Source organism: Chironomus tepperi, unplaced genomic scaffold (genome assembly GCF_022539635.2).
Source record: "Chironomus tepperi strain 1889 unplaced genomic scaffold, CSIRO-AGI_Ctep_v1 contig_85, whole genome shotgun sequence".
NCBI lineage: Eukaryota > Metazoa > Arthropoda > Insecta > Diptera > Chironomidae > Chironomus > Chironomus tepperi.
In genome coordinates, this window is record NW_027226207.1 from 8,933,190 (window position 1) to 8,956,016 (window position 22,827).

Sequence of the window (22,827 nt, forward strand, 5' to 3'; positions counted from 1 at the left end):
GCTTTTCCAGACTAATAAGTATCATTCTCCTAGGTTTCGAACCCAAGACACCTAAGATTCTCCCCAATTCTTAAGATATCAAGTCATCTGATCATTCTCCTACTGCCTCATTCTAAATCACACAGTTCATTACAGCTTAAACTCTTCCTTAATTCAAACATTCAATTGTAAATTGTCTCAATTAAATCAAATATAAACAAAATGTAATTTAAATATCAAAAGTGAATGTACTTAACATTCAAACCAGCATAAAATCACTTTTTCCTTTACAATGTCTCAAAAATTACAGACTTCCCACTTCTTGAGCCAACAACAACAATAATTCTATTCTTAATATTCAGTTCCATTTCTGAATATTTACCTTTCATACTTCTTAATCCGCTAATTTATTCTTACAGACTTTACATTTCTTCAATTTTATTTCTTCTTGTAACTTTTCTAATTGCCTAGACTCTTTTTTCTTTTTAATTCTCGCTCATAAACCTTTCCTCTTTTCCTGAAAGATAATTCACAACAATATCTCAAAAAGTAGATGCTGTGCAAGAAGAAGATGAAGCAGAAATGTCATCTAAAGGGGGTTGTTTTGGAAGTTATGGTACATTTAGGCTTGAAGGGTTGGAAGGTTAAATATTTTTGGAGTTTAAGGGACGATTTTGATGATTTGGCAAACTTCCAGGTGAGCTAAGGACGGTAGGGACAGTTTTCATAATATGTCAAACTTCCAGGTGGATTTAGGATGACATAAAGTGACGAAAGCAACAAGGAATGAACCGAAATTACACCAAACGGGTTTCAATGATTGGAAACGACTGGGAATGACATTGAATAATCGGAAATGATCAGTAATAACAAAAAACGACTGATAAAGACAGGAAGTGACAAACAATAGACTAGGGACGGCAAGAAATGATTAAAAATGATTGAAAATTACAAGGTACGATCAGTAATGACCGGAAACGGCCTGAAACGAAATTTAATGGCAGAAATCGACAGGAAATGATCTGTAGTGACAGGAAAGGACCGATAGAGGGAGGAAACGACCGTCAGTGACAGTTAACAACCGTCAATGACAGTTAACAACCGTCAATAACAGTAAACGGCCATCAGTGACTAGAAGCGACTAGTAAACGTCAAAGATCAGTCGAAAACGTCAGGGAATATTCAGGATTGAAAGCATATGACCGAAAATGAAAGGAAATGACAGCCAGTAATCGTAACGATAGAGAATAGTAGCAAGAGACCGAAAACAATATCACGAGTCCTTAGTGTAGTCCTGAACAACCCAAACATACAAAAACGACCTAAATTGTTTCCATTTTCTCAACAATCAACTTCATAACTCCATGATACTGTCAAATACATCCGTGTTTAAACTCTTAACCATGTTCTTAACCCATTCAAACGAAATTACAGCCATGAAGTAATTTTAAGCATCACGTAACATCCACCCGACCCCAATAATCATTTGAAATGAATACACAGAGAACATACAAAAAAAAAATCCTTTCCTTGAGACTACAAAGTAGCAGAAAATGACGAAAAAAATTCTTTATTTGCGTCTCGAGAATGGAACCAGCAGATAACGACGACACACAAAAAAAAAGAAATGGGAGTTTTTCGTCATCATCATTTATAGAGGAAAGGATTGTTTGCGCATTGCTAAATTATATGCAAATTGCAACTAATTATGTGCTTCGCAATTTTTTATTTCCAGTTCCTTTCCTCATTCTTCGACTTCTTTTGCTGGCTGTCAGTTAGATTTCATATCATGTGGTCATATAAGAAGTGAACTTTTGCAGTCATAGTCATTCGATGGAAATTATGTACATGCATGCATGCATAAATTTCCTCTCTAATGAAAGAAGAACTAACTGAAAAAAAGTAGGAATAGAAAGGCATGAAAAAAAAAAACTGAATTTTAATTTTTCTCAAACATTTTTTCGCTGTTGCATGCAAGTTCCTGTTTTGTATAGAAAATGTATAAAAGGAAGATAAACCTATCAGCAACAGTCGAGTTGAGGTGAATAAGCAACAAAATCAGCTACAAGACAAAAAATGTGGATAATCGGTGAGGTTTTTTTTGCTTCTGTTGTATCGCTTGCTGTTTTTTTTTTCTGAGGTACAACAAAGAAGTGAAAATTCTTTATCATCTGACATGGACAGGAGGTTTGATTCCTTTGTGGGGATTTTGTGGGAATTTGATAATTTTTCTGGTAATTGATACAGTTTTTGTAATAATGAATGGGCATACTCACGTGAGTGTATGTTTTTTGAGGGATGTTTAGAGACATTAAGTTGAATTTTATGCGAGTTGCATTTTTAAGTGCTAAGCACAGTCTTCAATCTTGAATTAAAATTATTGACATGGTTGGTATTCTTTCTTGAAACTAATAATGAATCTCGGGACTCGGGACGGATCTGAATCGGACTTTTTTTCTATAAAAATTACACAATCGATAGATAATCGAAACAAGCAAGTAGTCAGAAAGGAACTTAACTATAATTCGACGTGCTAATTCGATATTCGTTGGTTCGAATCCAATCACTTTCAAATTTGTTCCTTTTTTTGGATGTTTAGATGTTTTGATAGCTTAGTGGACGAGATAAAGCCTTAAGCTGAGCTTTGAGTAACGTTGGGCTAAGGAATGGGTCAGGAACGGGCCAGGAACTTGAAGTAGCTTCAAAAGATTACCTTCCTAATGTAATATTGATCGAACGTATATAAAAGAATCACGATTGGCACATATAAAATAGAATTGGGTGACCTTAATAATGTTGCTATGCTATTAAGGTTCTCGTTGCTATAAAGATCCCGAGTGACAAAAATTAGAGAAAAACTGGAAAAAGCATTCATGTCATTTTACTGAATACTTGAATGCAAAACCAGAAAACTTATCGAATGATACACAAGAACCTCTATTTAGTGACACTCTTCATAAAAGTAACACATTAACATAGATCATCCTCTAATGATCACTCAGTCACGATCAGATCTACAAAACCATTATCAATTCTGACAAAAATCCCCTTCAAAACACACTCAATCTAACACACCAACTACAACACAGCATAGAACAAGAAAAGCATTGCCATACCGATAATCAAGACTAACAAGATTTCTAATTTTCCCTTCCATCATTTTCATTTCCATCATTGTTGCATAGCATCAAAAAAAGAATCTAGCGCGCTACTTTATATCCAAAAAAAATCCCCTCAAGTGTGTGTATTCAGATCCCGCATAAATAGAATTTCTTCCTTTGTACGTTTCATGTAGTTCCCAACTAACTAACAACGTAATGCTGCTCATCGTCCTCATCGTCTCGGTGTCTATCCTAAATTGTTTTTTTTTCTATTTCCTCTATATCTTCTCATAATCAAAGAACTGCTTTTAATGAAAAAAAAAAAAATCATCATCATCGTACATTGTTAACAGCATAAAAAGGTAGTTAGTCCAAGCAAAATTCTGTACATAATCCCTTCTATCCCTACAATTGAAATAAGACTAGATGAATATTTTCATATTGGATGGCAGAATTTTCATCTCATTCGTGCTTCGTACAGCAGTCCGGACATGAACACAAAAAAAGAAGGAAAGAAGAATCGACAAACCCGAGCAATTACATTGGATACAGAAAAAGATCGCGAAGCAAATGCAATTTTTTTTCGAAAAAAAAAAAAAGAATCAGTTCCATCCATCGATGTAGTTTCTCTCGTACTCTGGTCTGTAAAATTGAGAATCTTCTCATCTACACTTTCCAATATGCTCGCTCTCTTTCGTAAATCCTTTTAAGCTTTCCAACCAGCCGTTCCTGCATCCAACAACAACAAAAAAATAAGGAAACAAGTTGTTTTCATGTCTGCATGGCTTGAATAATATTTTCATTCGTAAAACACATGTTTCAATGATGATGAAAATGAACACAAACAAACCCGAACCGTCGTCAATGTTTGGGGGGGTTGCTATTGCACAATGCGCACGATTATCGTCTGCCTGACTATGAAAACCGAATGCATTCATTTTTTTTCGTAATATTGCAACTGACTTCGAGTACATTCGATGCAAACTACTGTATATGTACAATACATTACCATTGATTTTCGGGAGCAGCATCAAGTTAGTTTGTGTAAAAAGCAGCAGCAGTACTTGTCGATGTATAGTCGAGGATATAAATTTGAGAGAGAGCAGGGAGGACTTTTTAGTAATGTGCATAACCCGAGAGTAGTAATGTATGTAATATCTACATTGGTACATGTTGTGCATGAACCAGGTTAGGATATGGAATAGACAAGGATGGAATGACAATTTTCGTCAATGATCATTTTCTCACAACTACATCCCAGTTATGCTTTAGTTTTATGCTCTATACTCTTTTTTTTTTGTGGGGGATAATTTTCGTAGTCGGGGAAAATACACAAGCACATGTAGTTGAACAATAATGCTTGTATATTCTCAGTTCCATCGGAGACTTCTATCGTGACTGCACTGTGCTACTACGGTTTCGGTGGATCTCTCAGTGAGACACGCTTATACACAATTTTTAACACTTTTTTTGTTTTGTTGTTGTTTTTTTCAATTCTGTTCCATCCATTCCTTCCTTATTTTTTTCGCTACGTATACAGGCACCATACAATGGAAAATTTAATGGATAGTGTTCAAAAGAGAATTTTTAATTTATTGGAGAGCGGAGCACTTTGATGCTTATGCTATTTTCCGTGTTTTTCGGGCGGAAGAAGAAGAACTGTATACATCTATAGATATAAAGCATGGGAGAACCGAAAGTATAGTGTAATTGTGAACTGTTGTTGTTGTTGTTGTTAAAATAAAAAAAAAAAAATATTCTGTTGCCAATATACATTCAGTAAAAGCTACATCAACTTTCTGAGCACATTATATGATTTTTTGTTTTTGTATTGTAAAAAATGTGAAAAAAAAAGTGGGAAGTAGTCCAACTTATGGGACTCTAGCAATTGCCAGTTATGAAATTTCACTCGATCGTGACACTTCGATCTAGGAAGAGAATATATATATGTATATAAATGTGTGCTGTTAACATCTAGTGTGCTTGAACAATTGTTAGTTTTGGTAAACTATTTTTAGTTCCTTTACTCACTTCATCGACAATAGATGTAATTTTGTTTCGATCCAAGAAGAAAATACATTTATAAAATGTAATAAAATAATATTATTTATTGTGCCGGGTGAAAATATAAATTTTGTGAAATATTTTTTTAATTTCAAGTAACGGAAATTTATTTTTATTTTTTTTTTTTGTAAGGAAATTTATTTTATTTTGTAACTGAAAATGTAAAGATTTTTTTTTTATTTTCCATTCTTCCTTCAAATACTTCCGGTTGTGCTTGAATTGTAAATGTGAGAATTTTCATTGTGAACGTTGAGTTTTTCTGTCATTTAATATTACAATTCTGGGTTGAAATTGAGTTGTTACATTTTCATTTCTTTACATTTTACAATTTTACTTCAAATTTAAGTTCTTGAATTTTTAAAATTCAATTTTCATCACAAAAATTTTTTTTGAAAATTCAGCTTCAAATTTAATTGTTGATAAACATGCTGTAAAGTTTATTCAAAAATGTCAAAATTTCAAAAATAAATTACAAAATTAAATGACATTTTTAAAATATTATCGAAGAGTTTACAATGCTGAACAAACCGTTTCAAGGTTTACTATAAATTTTACAAACGAATAAAAAGTTCAAAGTTTTTACAATATAATAAACAACAATAAATGTAAATAACAGCAATAAATTTCAATAAAATTGCAATTAAGCTTTAGATTCAAATATTTTTCTTTAAATCTTTAAATCTTTCAAATCTTAATTTCAAAAACTCGAACCATCGAAATTCAGTTTAAAAAATTCAAAAAATTCAATTTTAAAATTTCAAAAATTCAGTTTTAAAAATTCAAAATATTCAATTTTTAAATTTCATAGTTTCAATTTCGAAAAAATCCAAAATTCAAACTGAAAATTTCAAATTTCAAAAATTTGATTTGAAACTTTTTAAAAATTCAATTGTCAAATTTAAAAATTCAATTTTCAATTTCAAAAATTCAAGTTTAAGAATTTCATGAAATTCAAAAAATTCAAAACTTTCAAAACAATTCCAACAATTTGCACAAAAATTTCCATAATGTTTTTCCTCATAATGAAAATTATCCCTTAAAACGTAAATCTTTCTGAAAATGTGTTAAACGTCTGGTTTTCAAAAGTGTTGCACAACGTAACGTTCTCGGAGAGAGAGAAAAAATGCTGTGGAAAAAGATTCGAATATTACAATGTGCTCGGTTTATGTGTGCAGTAATAAAAACATTTTCCCTATAATGCTTTAGATTTGAATTTATTTCATGATTTGGCGAGCACATTTTGAATGAATGTAAAGTTGAATTTACATTTAAAAACTGGTTACGAAATTTTAAATTTCATAAATTTAAAATTTGACTGCTAAAAAATTAAAATAATTTTATTTTCATAAAATCTTCAATAAATTTAAACTTGAATAAAATTTTTCAAATTGTAACAACAAATTTTGAAAATAAAAGATTCAATCCATAAATTCAATTCTTCTTCAAAAACAAATTTCATTGCACTCAACAAAAACGTTTTTAAATCTTCAGTTACAAAAGCAAATAAAAATGTTTTTAAAATTTTTTAGAATCTTTACGTATTATAATTTATATTATCCCTTTACAATATCTTTAAAATTGCATTTTGAATTTTAAAAGATATTTAATTGTTTTAAATATTCACATTTTCTTTATTTTGATTTTTACAATTTAAATTTAATGATTAATGCTGAAATCTAAATACACAGTAATTAAAATTTGAAAATTTGAGTTATGAACATTTAGTGACATTTAACTTCTAACTTTACTCTCAGATTTTCAAAATTTCAAATTTTTCATGAAAAAACTCAATTTGAAAAAATGTAAATATTTTTCAAAATTGTTCACACAAATCTTAAATGTTTTAAAAAAATTTTGAAGACTTTTAAAATAGAACATTTCAATACCTTTTCAATATTTTTTGAGAATTTTCAATGAACTTTCAATAATTTGTCAAACTGAAAATAAACAATAAAAATTAAAACAAAATTTCATAACTTCTTAATATTTTTTCAAATGTAAAATAAACATTAAAAATTTAATCATATTTTAAAAATCCTTTAAAAGTATTCAATATTTTTTCAATTATTTTCAAACATCTAAAAGATTTTATTTACAAACTTATTCAAATTTACTTCAAGTTTTACGATTATGTTGAAAAAGTCTAGTGCTAAAAAACGTGTTATTTGTCAACAGGATGCTCTAATTTTCCATAATTTCATGTGCTTCGAAATAGTAAACAACAAATTGTGAAATCTTTTGATTACAATTTTAAATTTTAATTACAAATTTCAATTGAAATTCTCAATTTCTCCTTTAAATTTCACTAAATTATCGTCATAGTAAGCATTTTAAATAAAATTTTCAAATATTTGATTCGAAAAATTCAAATTTTCAATTTAAAAATTCAATTCAAAAATTTCCTTTTTAAATTCAACCAAAAAACAAACCTTCAATCACAGCAAGCAATCATTACAATTTTTTCGCATCTTTATTTTTATGTTTTCCTAGTTACAATTTACAGTGCTCCACGAACCAAAAAAATGAAAAAATAAAGAAAAAGAAGAAAAACTGAATGAAAACAGAGAAAAAAAGGAAAGAAAAAAAATGAGAAAAAATATCCTCGTGCGATAGACGAATAAAAAGTAACAAAACAGTGAAGAAAAAGAAAGAAAAAATAATAAAAAAAGAAAATAATTTTTGTGTAAGTTAAAAAGAAGTGAAAAGTCGGTGCAGAATGTTGACGAATGTAACCATCGCAGTAAAACAGGTAGGAAAATACACAGAAATTTGTATTATTTTCATTGCATTATTATCCAGTATGAAATATGCATTTAAAACAATTTTTAATGCCATAATATAAATGTCTTCGTGTCGTCGCTTTTGAATTTATTGCCTTTCTAAAATATAAAACTATCCTCCAACTTCGACCGACCGACAATGCTTCCGAATGCACTCTTTATTCAGCTATACATGAAAGTTTTTTTTTTTTTATATTTCGGATGAAAATAAAGGAACAAAAAAAAAAAAGTTGCAATGTAATGTAATGCAAGTGTTACATAACACAATTTACAGACATGTATAGAGCATTGGGTGGATTGGGGATGGCTGTTCATAATATGACGGCAAATATTACATCCTAGTTAGAATTGGAATGAGAGATACATATACATGCTTAAAACTCCTTTTTTTTTACACTCGTACATAGATATGAGTGTGACTTTGTGTGCAATATGCGAAACATGTGCCTTTCATATCCATACTGTCATTACTTTACGTTCTATGATACTTTCCATAAATAGACTCGATTTTTTTTTTCTACACTACCTTTCAGTTACTTTTCAATGATTTTCTCCTTGAAACACGGTTTTTTTTGTTCTTAGCGCGGATTTTGCGGAAGTGGAAATTATTCAAGACTCTATGAATTTTCCCGAGCTGTATAGCATACTCGGGTGTACAAAAATGCGTTTCAACTCGTTTATGTCCCTTAACAGGCAAACAGACCACTTTAAGGTACCGTAGTAACCAATAGTCTATCCACAATATGAAAGCATACTCTTTGCCTGTTAAGAATCCATTTGATGACTATTTCCAGCATATTTATGTCCACTCGGGATGTTCTCAAAACAGCACGATTCAAAAACAGTCGTCATTTTGCTGTAATGACTCCGTCACGTCTTTGCCGTCAATGTAACTATATTCTCGACTCAAATAGTCTGCTCGGTGTCACATTTTACACAGACATACTAGAAAGATTTACAATTACTAGCTACATGTATGACTAAACATTGAACATTTGTAACATATATTGATTGTCAATGTATATAACTTGTTGTACTTGATCCACGATCCACTTGATGTACAGCAAATATTGATGGAGATGCTCGAAGGCAGCTAGGATGCGGAACTGATGTAATGTAATTTTGATCATTTTTGGTTAATTTGATCATTTAAAATAAGACGTTGTCCTTTAGTTTTGGTCCATTTTGCCTAATCAAAAAAGATTATCTGCCAAAGCATACCACTTGGGCTTTATACTGTCCACATTGGAATTATCCTCACTATTGTCATTGAATAGAATGTAACCCCGAAAGCACAGGATGTAAAAATATCAGAAAACACAGCATTTGACCGTCTTGATTCTGGTCTGTTGATAAAATCCCAACATCAGGCTAGACACAAGCTGATTTGGGGGACGTGAAGTAGAAATGGTGAATAATCTTGTCCTAGGGCAGTTTGAAGTCAAAATTTCATTAACCCTGGTCACAAACCAGACTCAGAGTTATCTAAGAGCAACAATTACGAAGATGTTCACCTAATATATTTAAGGTGAGCCAGCTGTTAGGTTCTGTTGTCTAATCAACCTGCTTTTTTTCACCATCTCCCTTTTGGGTATGACTTAGAACATAAACCTTAAAATTAAATCTTCACATCCATCGATGTCCTCACCATCTCCTTGCCATTCAAAATAATTTTAAAATTTTATTTTTTATAATTACCTCCTTACAATGTCTATCCCATTGAAACTTTTCATACCGTCATCAACCATTATTTCAAGTGATACAATAGGATGTTTACACAACCTTCAAGTTCTTTAGAAGCATTTTTTTATTCGTTTTTCATGCTTTAAGCTCAGGGATAGAAGGATGCATTATTTCTATTATTGTGTAGTTTACTGGGATGATTTGCGGTTTGTAATGAAGTTGATGGGGATGGAAATGAATAGGAATTGAGGATTTTTAGGTCATTTCTGGGGTGGAATTTTGATGGTTGTGGAGGTGCTTATTGTGCCTGGGTCTTAGATAAGTCACTAAATAGTGTAGGCTAGCTTCATGTCAGTTTAACATCAGGAATGACCATAAAGTCGAAGCTATACTGCCCATATAGCTCAATTGATGCATTTTAGACACTATCAAGTAAGACTTAACTATCTCCATCCCTCACAGATCCATAAAATTCATAAAACATCCCAAAACTATCTCATCCTTAACCCCAGTAAACAATATGCCCTTCCCATGAAAAATTGTCCTCACATAAATCTTCTTTTAAAATTCATCCACATATCCTCTATTAATTCTCAATTTTATTATTCGCTAATGTTGAAGCACGTATGTAAGAATGTGAAAAATTTAATAGTTCTGATGTAATGGAAGCTGCATCTAAACTTAAACTGTAGATGCAACCCAACATGATTATGAAAAAAACTGTTGACATTCTCAGAGTGATTAATTCATGAAGTTGGTGAACTGTTTATTATGGTAGATGATAATAAAAGGCTGTCGTTACTTGTAATGATGAAGAGGTTACGGTCGGGAGATATTGAATGATATCTAGGATGTGACTTTAGTATTTGTAATGTCGTGAATATTGTATGATATCTGGTCATATAGACAGCGCTGTACATATTGATTGAGAGATCGGTCGCTGGTAGGAATCGAACACAGGTACTGGCCAAATGAGATGGTTCCAGTCTGTTGTAGCCTCCCAGTCACAGATGCCTTAATCTGCCAATGACAAAAGATCAATGATGTTCAATTGTCGCTAACCCAAAACTCCATTGTCTATCCATCCACATGTAACAGCATATAAATAGATCAACATAGAAATAATTGAATAGCAGCTTGCCTTATAGCCTTATTATGAGTAATATGATCCGAAAAACTTGTCAAAATTATTTACATTAGCGATATTATTTTGAGCATCTTACAATAGAACTAGTTGCTAGGTTGATTGTCATCAACAACTAATTAATTACAACAAAGTCCATTCATAGCTATAGGCTTACTTTCCACACAATAGATCCACACTAATGTAAATCACTTCCATTAACTTTCATCTTATGCTTTTCTATTAAAAGATTGTAAAAAAACCTGAAAAGGATTCATGAGCATAATAATAACAGTAATAACAATAATACGACGATGTGGATAATGATGATGATGATGATGAGTTCTTAAAGGAGAAGCATAGGAAGTGAAAAAAAAAAATTTATTTTTCATCTCAAAGTAACTGAACATTGCAAACAGCGGTTATTCAACACGACAGCATAAAGCTCTAGCTGCATAAACTTTTACTTCCTCCATCTCATCTTCTCCTTAGTCGTCCTCCTGTTTATATCCTCTCGGTCTTTTTTTGTGTGCGCTCTCACAAACTAACTCAATAAACACAAAAAAAGAAACTGTGAATAAATCATTATCAACGGATTAAAATTAATTGTCAGAGGAAATAAAAGTTAAGTAACGTCAGCTGATGGAGTTTGAAAATTTTTGGGTGTGGATGGGATTGTGTTGGGAGGCGACTTTTGAGTCGTGATGTGTCCTTGTGGGAATTTTTGGGAGGAATGATTATTTATTCATATTTAATTTTTGAGGATACGTTCAGTCTCCGGGGATAACTTTCGTTTCTGAGAATAAGTTCAGTTTTTGAGGATAAATTCAGTTTCTCAAACTAAGTTCAATTTCTGAGAATAAGTTCAGTTTCTAAAGATAAGCTCGGTTTTTAAGAATAAGTTCAGTTTCAATTCCTGAGAATAAGTTCAATTTCTGAGAATAAGTTCAATTTCTGGAGAGAACTTCAGAATTTGAGAATAAGCTCAGATCCTCAAAATAAGTTCAGTTTCTGAGAATAAGTTCAGTTTCTAAAAATAAGTTCAGTTTCTGAGAATAAGTTCAGTTTCTGAGGATAAGCTCTGTTTCTGAGAATAAGTCCAATTTCTGAGGATGAGTTCAGTTTCTGAGAATAAGTCCAGTTTCTGAGAATATGCTCAGTTTCTAAGAATAAGTTCAATTTCTGAGAATAAGCTCAGTTTCTAAGGATCATTTCAGTTTCTAAGAATAAGTTCAATTTCTGAGAATAAGTCCAGTTTCTGAGAATATGCTCAGTTTCTAAGGATAAGTTCAATTCCTAAGGACAAATTCACTTTTCTCGCCAAATTCAATTTTAAATCTAATTATTTTTTCTGTCAACTTTTAAAAACAATTTTCTCAAAATTTCCATAAAAACATCCCTAACAACTGAGAGAAAAAGTGACTGGGTTTACAGCAAGCATCTCCCCCTATCCTTACACATAGTCTCTTACACAAGCACTGCTCTATGGTAAGAGGAAGAAGCAAAATGTGAAGAAAATAAATTAAAATTTAATTAATTAGACAATTTGTTGGGATTTTTAGTGATGCTACAGATAGTTGAATGCACATACACATATTCTGTAAAAAGCAAGGAACTAAACGACGGGATGGGTATGAGCAAACAAAAAATGAAAGTATTGTCGGATGGGGGAATTTTAAAACGTTTTTAAATGACCATTTACTGTCACATGAATTGGTTTCAACTTAATGAGGACTAAAAATGAAGTTTACTTCCCATTTTATCATTTTGAGTCATGAACCTTAAAGATGTAAGAAGTCCCGTAAAAAAGTAGCAAGAAGCTCTAACATAAATTATGAGTTGGAAGCAAAAATTAAATTTATTTTTTTTTTTCTATGTGATTACAATGCAACAAACTTTTCATTAAGCCATGCATCTTCTGAGTCATTACTAAATTTGTCACATAGAAAATGGGATGTAGAAGTCTTCTCTATTTTTTTTTGGTATGTTTAAATGGAATGGAAGTAGAAGGATGATGAAGACAGTGGAGACACACAAAAAAGCCTTAATAATCTTTATGAGGGTGAATATTTTCTTGTGTGTGCTTTTACTGTTTATGATCGGATGGTTGTAATTGAGTTTTTGTGGAAGTTTTGTGTAAGGCAGGGTCGGTTGATTTTTGGGGTTTGGAACTGGATTTTTTTTAAAGCTCTGATAATTTGAGATATGTAAACCAGTATATAGAGTTCTAATTCGACAGGAATATTACATGTGGTAATGTACGCATGTAGTCTAGACTCTAGAGGATTTGAGTCGACCTTTACTTATAAAATCTGAATCTACTTTGTTCAGATTCTACTGTTCGGTGCTCTAAAGTGCTTACAAGCTTGCAAACTATTATGAGATCCGAAACTTCCACTAAAATATGTCATTAGTCAGGGTAGATCTAACAATTAATTCAACATTACGTTAAGATGTCTACTCAGGATGGTGATGCTACCTTAATGTCAAAGAAGATGCATTTGCTTCAAAGAGTTTGGAACAGAATTGACTGTTTTAAGGAACTAGATTTAACAGTTAATAACTGATCAGGAATGTGGTAAAGCTCATTAGAGATAGCTAAGGATGATTCAACCCTGTTGTTAGAGACGTAGCTGGGAATTCTTTGAGAATTATCGTCTGAAAAATCCTTAGTAAATTAAACAACTGTTTCTAAATTGAGGGGAAAAGGTCAACTGATTTTTCATCAGTTCCTCATCCCCACGAATTTACTTTTACTCCAGGCCTGCGTGAGATTAGCTTGGTGTCTGATTTAGTTTAAATCGGACATCGCGTCAGAATCAGACCGACTTAGTTTCAAATTTTAGATCGATTTCTGGTATTTGGGCTTCATATTTGTTATAGTTGTGCATAGTACTCAGCTCAGTGGTACTAAGGAATATTATCCAAGGGTCAGACACTCCAATTGACAGTACTGCTCTACTGTACTTACTTATTTACCTCTCGCAGATGTCGCCTGTAACTGGTTCTATCGCCGGCTTCCTGCTCTACTGTACTTGTATGAAAAGTAGAAAGTACCGTACTGAACATTTAGAGCGTCTGACTCTTGAAATTCCATTTATGTTATATTACAGCAACTTTAACATTTGTTGCCTCTTGTTGCATCTCATTTCCAACTTTAAAGTCCCCACGAAAGTGACTCTACATCTTACGACTCATGACTTCTTCCAGAACCATTAAAATACTCTCAACTGTAATATCCTGTTAAGAATTCTACAGAGATTTATTATCATAGATATTACTTACTATCTTTCCATGAATAATAGCTATATGCATGTGATGCATATTCACATTCCTCTCTCGAGCATTACTTTCATATTATCAATTTGTAATCGATTTACATCTCACAGTACTTCCACTGTAATGCATTCAAAGAAGAATTTTATCTAAAAAAAAAACTTAACCATCTTCAAAAGTAGTAATAATACAGCAGTGGCAGCAGTAAGAAAAGTTCGCTGAAAAAAAAAGGAATGAAATGAAATAAGAAGAAGTAAAAAAAAGCTATTTACGTCCCCAATTTTTTTCTGTGCCATTCATTTTTCTCAAATGAGTGCACGACTGGCTTGAATTCTGCTCCTGAGACTGGTTTACATCTACATGCATTTCAACTATAGTTATAATGTATCTCCTTACAATGTTCTGTCAGTTTTCTTTCCATTCTATTATTTCCGCTTCTGTTCCTCTCTCTCAAGTCACACAAGTCACAAGTTACAGAACAAAATAGGAAGTTTTTTTTTTTTTAATAACTTTTTCATATTTTTTGTTTTTGTTTTTTGTTGGAGTTCCATCCCATTCCAACATTTTATTTCTGCTTGCTTGCTTGTTTCCTCATCAAATATTTACAAAGCGGATGTCAAAGTGCATTATTTGTCATATTTTTTGTTTTTTTGTTTAAAGGGTTGGGGATGGTAGGAGGAAGTGATGACAGATATATTTATTCCTTGTTACTTTGCTGACTTGAAATTGCTCTTTAAAAATGATTTTTTCAATATTTATTTAAGCATGACACCTTTAATACCCCTTTATTTCTATGTTCATGCCTTTATCCACACTTCAAGTTGATTCTATCTTCTAAAGGAACTATATCTCTTTTAAATGTCATGCGATATAACCATAAAGCTAAAGACAACAAATAATTTAACACAGCACGATGAGTTTGTAGAGGGATGGAGAAATAGGGAGAGAAATTTTAGCAATGTTTTTGCAAGTGTTGGATGAAAATTTGGGTTTTTAAGGATCGTTTTGGATTGTTTAGGTATTTACTTGATCAGTGCATATTGAAATGTTGTTTCTATTCCAATGAGACGGTGGTAAATTTAGAACCAAGTGTTAGCTATTTTGCGAAAACAATAAAATTTGCAAAGTATTCGGCACTTGATTCAATGCCACGTTTTCGTCGTTTTGGCAACATTCCAATATGTTCCGACCATGTAATTAGGCATGCAGGATCAAGTTCTCAATTTTTGCAAAGCGAGGTTTCGGATTTTCCTAGGGTTTGTCATAAATTGCCAAGACTTGTAGCCTTGGTTAGTCCCAAATTGTAGGCTTGTAGACTTGGTTTGTCTAAAATTGGGAAAACTGTCCATCTAAGGTTTAACGCCTTAGACAAGCTACATGGTTACAGCTCAAAATTCAGGCCTTCGGTTATTGGACGAACATTCCTTTTTTGGAGTCATTACGTGATGTTTTCAAGTTCGTTCTATTAATATTTAAAAATCAAATAGTCTAGTAGGTTTCGCCCTCTCATCTCTTGCTACATGATTTCATTAATTAAGCAGTTGAAATATTCAAACTTCTGAAAATGAGCAAATTTTGAAATGGAAGGATTCAAACTGACAACTTTTGAGTTTCCATACCAAATTTGAACTTTGTCGCTCAATCTACACAGCACTTAATTGCTAATATCAGATGAAGTTGTACAGACGAGAAATAGATGGACTGAGGATTGCATTGGATTTGATCGCACTTAATATGCATGATGTTTTTCAATTCTAAACATCCTTTCTTGTACTTCAAAACTGTCCAAAACATTTTAGTTCCTCCAAATCCCATCAAAAATGCGTCTAATCCCCTCAACAATTAACTCAAAAATTCCCTCAAAAATTTCAATTCTACAACAAACTCTAAAAATTTTAGTTCCAACCAACTAGGTGGGTGTTGTTAAGGGGTTGTAAAGTCACTTCTTTTGATTAAATAATAAATTAAATACAGCTTTTGTGCTCGTTAAATCGAGTTTGCCATTTTCTCACTTTGCCTTTATTGCACTTTATCATGAACACAAAAAAAAACTTTCTACTGTGTTGATATTCCTTTCAACGTCTATAATGTATTAATTTTAGTGTAGAAAAGTAAGTTAAATTATGTGAAAAAAAAATCTTTATTTCCTCTCAATTCCTCCGCTTAGTCTTTTCACTTACAATTTACTTGTGTATTCTTCTTGGCTTTCATTCCGTGTAAAAAAAGAGACGATGAAGCAATTTTTTCCGTTTACCTTCTTTACAAGATTTATTTGATATCATATAAATGGATTCTTAATTTACTTTAAGGAATACGAATTATTGGCAGATAGTTTTGCTTATATTTAAATAACGTGTTTGTATTGAAGTTTGGGAAGAGAAAATTGGGACAGGATATATTGGATGTGAATAAATAAGGTTACAATTTACAATTTATTGAGTTAAATGGAGGTGAAATTTGTGTGAATTTATTGAGGATTGTAGCTTTATTGGTTTGGGATATAGATGAATATTTGGATCATTTTGCGGATAATTAGAATGAGATATTCCTAAGACTGGATGCTAAGTGGACTCACTGGACGTAAAGTGGACTCAATGGACGTAAAGTGGACTCAATGGACGTAAAGTGGACTCGCTGGACGTAAAGTGGACTCAATGGACGTAAAATAGACTCAATGGATGAAATGGTGAGACCAGAGCTTGAAGTCGAATTAGATTTTGTATGGAGTCGAGGCGACTTGAGTCGATTCTGAGTTCTAGGTGAGACTGGGATTCATGGATGATAGGCAAAGTGTCGTACAGCACAGAGCGACAAAAATTAAGAAGGCTCCGACACAGAACTTTGATGGTTCCCTTAAAGCTCTTTTAATAATACCAAATGGAAGTCGTTTCCGTTTGGCGTCCATATGGCTGTCAAAAATAGACTACATACATTTGAAGTTAGTAAAAGAGGTTTACCGGAGCCTTAACATTACCGTAACGGAACCTTCTTGATTTATGTTGATCGAGAGCTGAATGCACTGCACATCAATATTAGTCATACCATTTATTTTTGTTTTAGATATGTAACTTAAATTTATGTAAGCACAGTCTAAGTGCCATTTACTATGATTTTGATTGCTAATTTGTCAGTTTTTGCATAGATTTCATGAAAAAACATCAAATATTGAATTAACGGAAATTTAGAATTCAAATTTTATTCGTTAATGTTAACGAAAGCAGTTTCATACCCCTTTTGTTTACAGTTTGAGCAAAACAAATTGTGAAATCTTTCAAAGAATGTATTTAATTAAATTCACTGCTAATTGTTAACTAGAAATCATTCATTTGCTAAGAATCATCAACTAAGTTCTCAATATTGACTAAATTAAGCTAGTTTCCACTTCATTTGTCTAATTTCAATTCATATTTGTAATTATTTCAATAAATTAAGCATCATTAATCAAAACTTTCATTACAAATTCATTATTACTTCTCATCCTCCTCCCAAAACTTCATTAGACGACAAAACAACAATCCCAAAAATTTGTAACTGTCTAGTTCAATTTTCCTTCCGCCTTGACAGTTTTTCTTTTCATCTGTAAAAAATCCCAAACGAAAACAAATTATTTTCAATGTAATAATAATTTTGTGCAGCAAAGTCTGTTATTGCTGATGATGTTCCATTCATCTAACTTTCCCAGCAAAATTTATTATGACGAAAACATAAAGAAGGAATGAAAAAAAATTAATTCTTTGTTTGAATTTATAATAGCATTAAATAATGATAACAAGCTGTAAATGTCATGAACAGCAACTCAGAATATTTGTTGTAGTTTTGAGTGGAAAATTTCTATGTAAGTTTTTTGGGATGGAAAATGAGAGCAAATTGAAGAGTTTTTATTTTTTGGGAAGCAAAATATTGATTTTTTTGGGGGATATTTTGAAAGTTTTTCTGAATAAGTTTGAGATTTTTGTTGCGATTTTCTCTGAAAGAGTATGATGAAGTCGTGAAGGTGGCTTGTAGGGTGAAAGACGTTACGACTGGTCGACCATCTGTCTAGTAATAAACTAAACATTTCATGTCAATATAAACAAGCTATAGGTCTCTAACTAAGCATACGGCTACTAATAGCATTTTAGTCCATTTGAGTTGATTTTGGGAACTAACAAGCTATCCCGAGTGGACAACTTGACATAATTTTGACTAATGTCCATTAGTTGACCGTAGATCAAGTTATTAACATGACATTATGCAAAATTGTCAACTCGGGTATAGCCATCAATGCAGTTAGCTTCAGACAACATCCATGAATCTAAATTGACCTTTATGGCCATCAAACTAACTAAGCAACAACAAATTTCCTATCAAAATTCCACAACATTCCCAATAATTTACTCATAAAACTTTCAAAAATTCCCATTAAAATCCACAAAATTTGTCCTCAATTTCAATTCAAACCTCTCTAACCACTTACCATTTCCAATAAAAGCTCATCAAATTGAAATAAACGACATGAAAGCAACACACAGCACCAAAAACAAAAAAATCATCAACAATAGCCGAAAAAAAGATTGTAAAATAAATAAATTATGAGAACATAAATCCACACTGCTAACAAATAATAAATATGAGAAAAAAAAGAGTATAGTTAGTAAATTAATACTAAATTAAAATCACGGATTTTACGACATCCATATACAACTCCCCGTGTGTATCATTTTTGGTATCAAATAAATTATAAATTGGAATTTGATACGTTCATTGCAATTGAAAAATATGTGTTTTGTATGTATGAAAAAATACATAAATATATTGAATGATTTTTTTATGATTATTGGATGTGTTGGGAGTGGGAAATTGCAACTGAATAGGGAAGAGAGACAAAAAATGTTTTGGGATTGAAAAAAAACGGGAACTAAAAAATTAGCTATAAGTTATTTGGATATCCATTTGTAGTTGATGTCCTTAGGGGAATTTTGTTAGAATTGGCTGAAAATTCACTCTAGATTTAGCAGTAGAACAGTTTGGTGGTGCATTTTGTGACTTCTGGAGCTTTTACCAAGCTTAACTCTTACTCGAATACCATAAAATGGTTAATGGATTAGGTTTAAATTCGGTTCCAAGCTAGAGGGACTCTGTCATGATCATCCGACACGTCCGGCCAGAAGTGACTGTTATGGTTATCCGGCACCATGGTAAAGTAACTCCAATTTGACATCGGATTTAAAATCGGCCTGGTTAGACACTTTAGTATCGCAGAACATGTTTTAAGTTGCTTAATTGGTTGATGAACTAAAACTGATAGAAATCGAACTCACATCCTCTCAAAATTTAGATTCAAAACACTGTTCTGTGGCTTTATCAATTGACTACACAGGCCTTACACTTACAGAGGCAGATTCACTTATGTATGGCTCTGCTATTGTATCGTTTTCTCTACTTTACTGACCGAACTGTTCAATTGTGATCCTTACTCGAGTTGACAATAGTTCATTACAACTAGTCAAAGGCAAGCCAATGTCCAGTTGATGACTTGTTATTACGTATTTTTTTAAAATTGTTCAAATACTGATTTACTTTGCTGGTCGTACAGATCAATTGTGATCCATGACCTCCCATAAGTGTCGCATGAAGCTGGTTCTATCACTAGCTTCTTCTTGCCACTTTTCTTTCGAGATAGCCTCCCTTTAATTCCACCTAAAATTGCATATATTACTGACTAGTGCTTGTAAATTCCCAAAACTATCATACTTGCATGCAATTGTCGAATCCGAATCACTACTAATTACGACACTGTCTCAATCCAATTCAAATACCTCCTAATAGTTGCCTAATTGCCACCACCATCATAAATTTCCATCAAAAAAAAAAATTCCTGACTAAATTCCCTCTAAGGATCCAAAAAAAACCCCGGACTGAAATGAGTATTTGGTCAAATTGTCATAAATTAATAATGGCTTGAAACAAGAAAAATTTATGGGTAACATATAATGCCCAAGTGCATAAAAGAGTGCATCTACATAACGTACATAATATGCAACAATACACAAAATTGAGCAGCCCCGAAAAAAAGAGAAAATAAATAAAAATGGAAAGAAATTGCCATTGTACATTTTTAGTATATCAAATGCATATTGCTCATATTATATAATACAACAATAAATCCACATATATTTTTTAAAAAAACATAATAAAAAATCCTGTAGCACTTTGGAAAAATTTGCGTTTTTCTGTACATATGTCTGACTATATTGATGATGCAGAGGAGAATAGTAGCTGTTATTTTTTGGCAGTCAATACTTCCCTATTTATATATACATATATTTTTGTAAAAATTTTGTATATAAATTTCAAATATTTTATCAAGCGTGAAATTGCGGCTTTCAGCGGTATGCATTTATGGGTTGATGATTAGGTCTATGCATACACATAAATATAAAATTTATATTAATGTGAAATGGAATTCACTTTTTTTTTGTTTTTTTGCAACAATAATTTATTTGACTGTCGATTCTTAGAAATAAAAATGTTTGAATTTTAAAAATGCTTTGAAAATTTTGCATCTAAATTCCCATTGCGATCATTTGCGATAACAAAGGCCTGGCATTTAATCGGCGGATATTTATCATTGAAAAATTATTTTACGCGCATTATTTGTTGAGATAATATTTTATGTGGAAATTGTTGATTACTGATTGGGGCACCAATGCAACTCTAATGTTGTTTTTAGGAAGATTTTGGATGAATAATCCACTACCTTTGGATTTAGTTCATAGAGCTGTTTAGCTATAACATACTTTATATTTTAGTCAATTGAATGCTTATTTTTTGTATAGTTTCACACCCCTTTTTTCAATTTAATTTGCTATTAATGACGAAGGATTAAGCCTGTAATACTGCTTATTTCAATGTGTTTGAAGTCATGCTTGACTTAAATTGATCCCCTTAATAATTTAGTTTTACGCCCCGTTTGATATCCCTTTTAGAACAAGCTTCACACCCTTTTTGTCTTAGTTTGTCTCCTCAGTTTGAGATAGTTTTACGTCCTAATTGACTTAGTTTGTTTACCCTTTTTGAGCTGGTTTTACGTCCCATTTAATTTAGATTTGCTCCCCTTTTTTACAAGTTTCACACCCTCTTTAACGTAGTTTGGCGCCCCTTTTACAGTAAGTTTCACAACCTGTTTGACCGGGTTCGACTATCATTTTTGAGATAGTTTTACGCCATGTTTGGCTTAGTTTACCTCCTTCATTTAAGCGCAGTTTAGGCCTTAATCTACTTAGTTTGGCTCCCCTTTTAAAAAAGCTTTACGTCCTGATTGATTTAGTTCGTCCCCCCTTTTTGAACTAGTAGGCACGAACCTTGTTTAACTTAGATTAACTTTTCTTTTTGAATTAGTTTCACGTCATCTTTGACTTAGTTTAACATCCTTTTTGGATTTAACTTCACGCCCTGTTTAATTTATTTTGGCTCTTCTTATTTATAGCCAATTTCATATCTATTTTGACTTGTTTTAGGCACCCTTTTTGAGCTATTTTTAGTACGCATACCTCCTTTGAACTAATTTCACACTCGTTTTAACTAAGCCTAATTCTCTTTTTTATGTAGTTTCACACCCCTTTCAATTTAATTTTTCTCTTTTTAACGTAATTTGATACTTTTAAAATTCAAATACAAGAAAGTAAAAGCATTAAATTTCACAAGTTACAACATAGTCTCTAAGCACTTTCTCCCATGTTCAATCCACCCACATTTTTTTACATAATACAACCACTTTTTCTAAAATAAAAAAATTCAAACTAGAGAAATAATAAAAAAAATTTCCCAATTAAAAGTATCTCTTACAATGATTTTACAACCAATTCACATGAAAATGTCACTATTGTAATTAACTTTGTAACAGAGCTTCCGCAACATCACTGTTCATTTCTATTGACTTTTAATGATGTTTTTTTTTCTTTCTTCGCTCTCCTGATGCTATTCCTTTAATGCAGTTAGTTTTTTTCTATTTTTAAAACTCTCCAATTATTTCCTTTCGTTCCTTTGCCTTCCTACTTTTTTATATATTCGCATTCATTGCCATTGTGTAACAAACGCGATTCCTTTTTGTCATTTCCTATATATATTCTCGGTTATTTGTTGAACCGAGAGAAAGAGCATATTGTGTACATAAAATGCAAAATAATAAGGAATAAGAAGAAAAAAATTGCTCTATTAACTCAGCTAGGTCAGTTTCAGTAGCGAACATACATCTATATACCTATTTTCCATTGCCATATTGCGATACATAGTCAGTTGCTAAAGGGAAAGATAAGATTAATTTATTTACATTTTTACAGTGGAGTATCAATAACAATTATGTATATAGCCATAGATATATACAGAAAATGGGGAAGAGAAAATAGCGGAAAAATATTACTTCAAGGCATTTAATTAAGTGTTTGCTTTAAACAAACTCTTTCCACGTTCGTTTCCTTTATTGTAAATATCTGCTTATTTAGTGAATGAGAATGGAGGGGATGTGAATGAGAATCGATGGAATGGGAAGGAAGAAGAGGAAAAAAAATGTTAATGGTACGGGAAAAATTAAATAAAATGAAACAAAAAGCATAAGGAAGTTGCGAAAAAAATAGTGCAAGTTTAGTGAATTTTTCTGTCATCAAATTATTATGTTTGGATACATTATATTTGGTTCTGAAGAGACATTATATGCTCTGACCGAATTATATGACTGTTATATGAGATATTGGTGATTGACAGAAGACAATCAGCGAAAGAGATTGCATTTGATACCAATTAAGGTAAGTCATGGATCAATGTTGATCTACATGACCAGAGA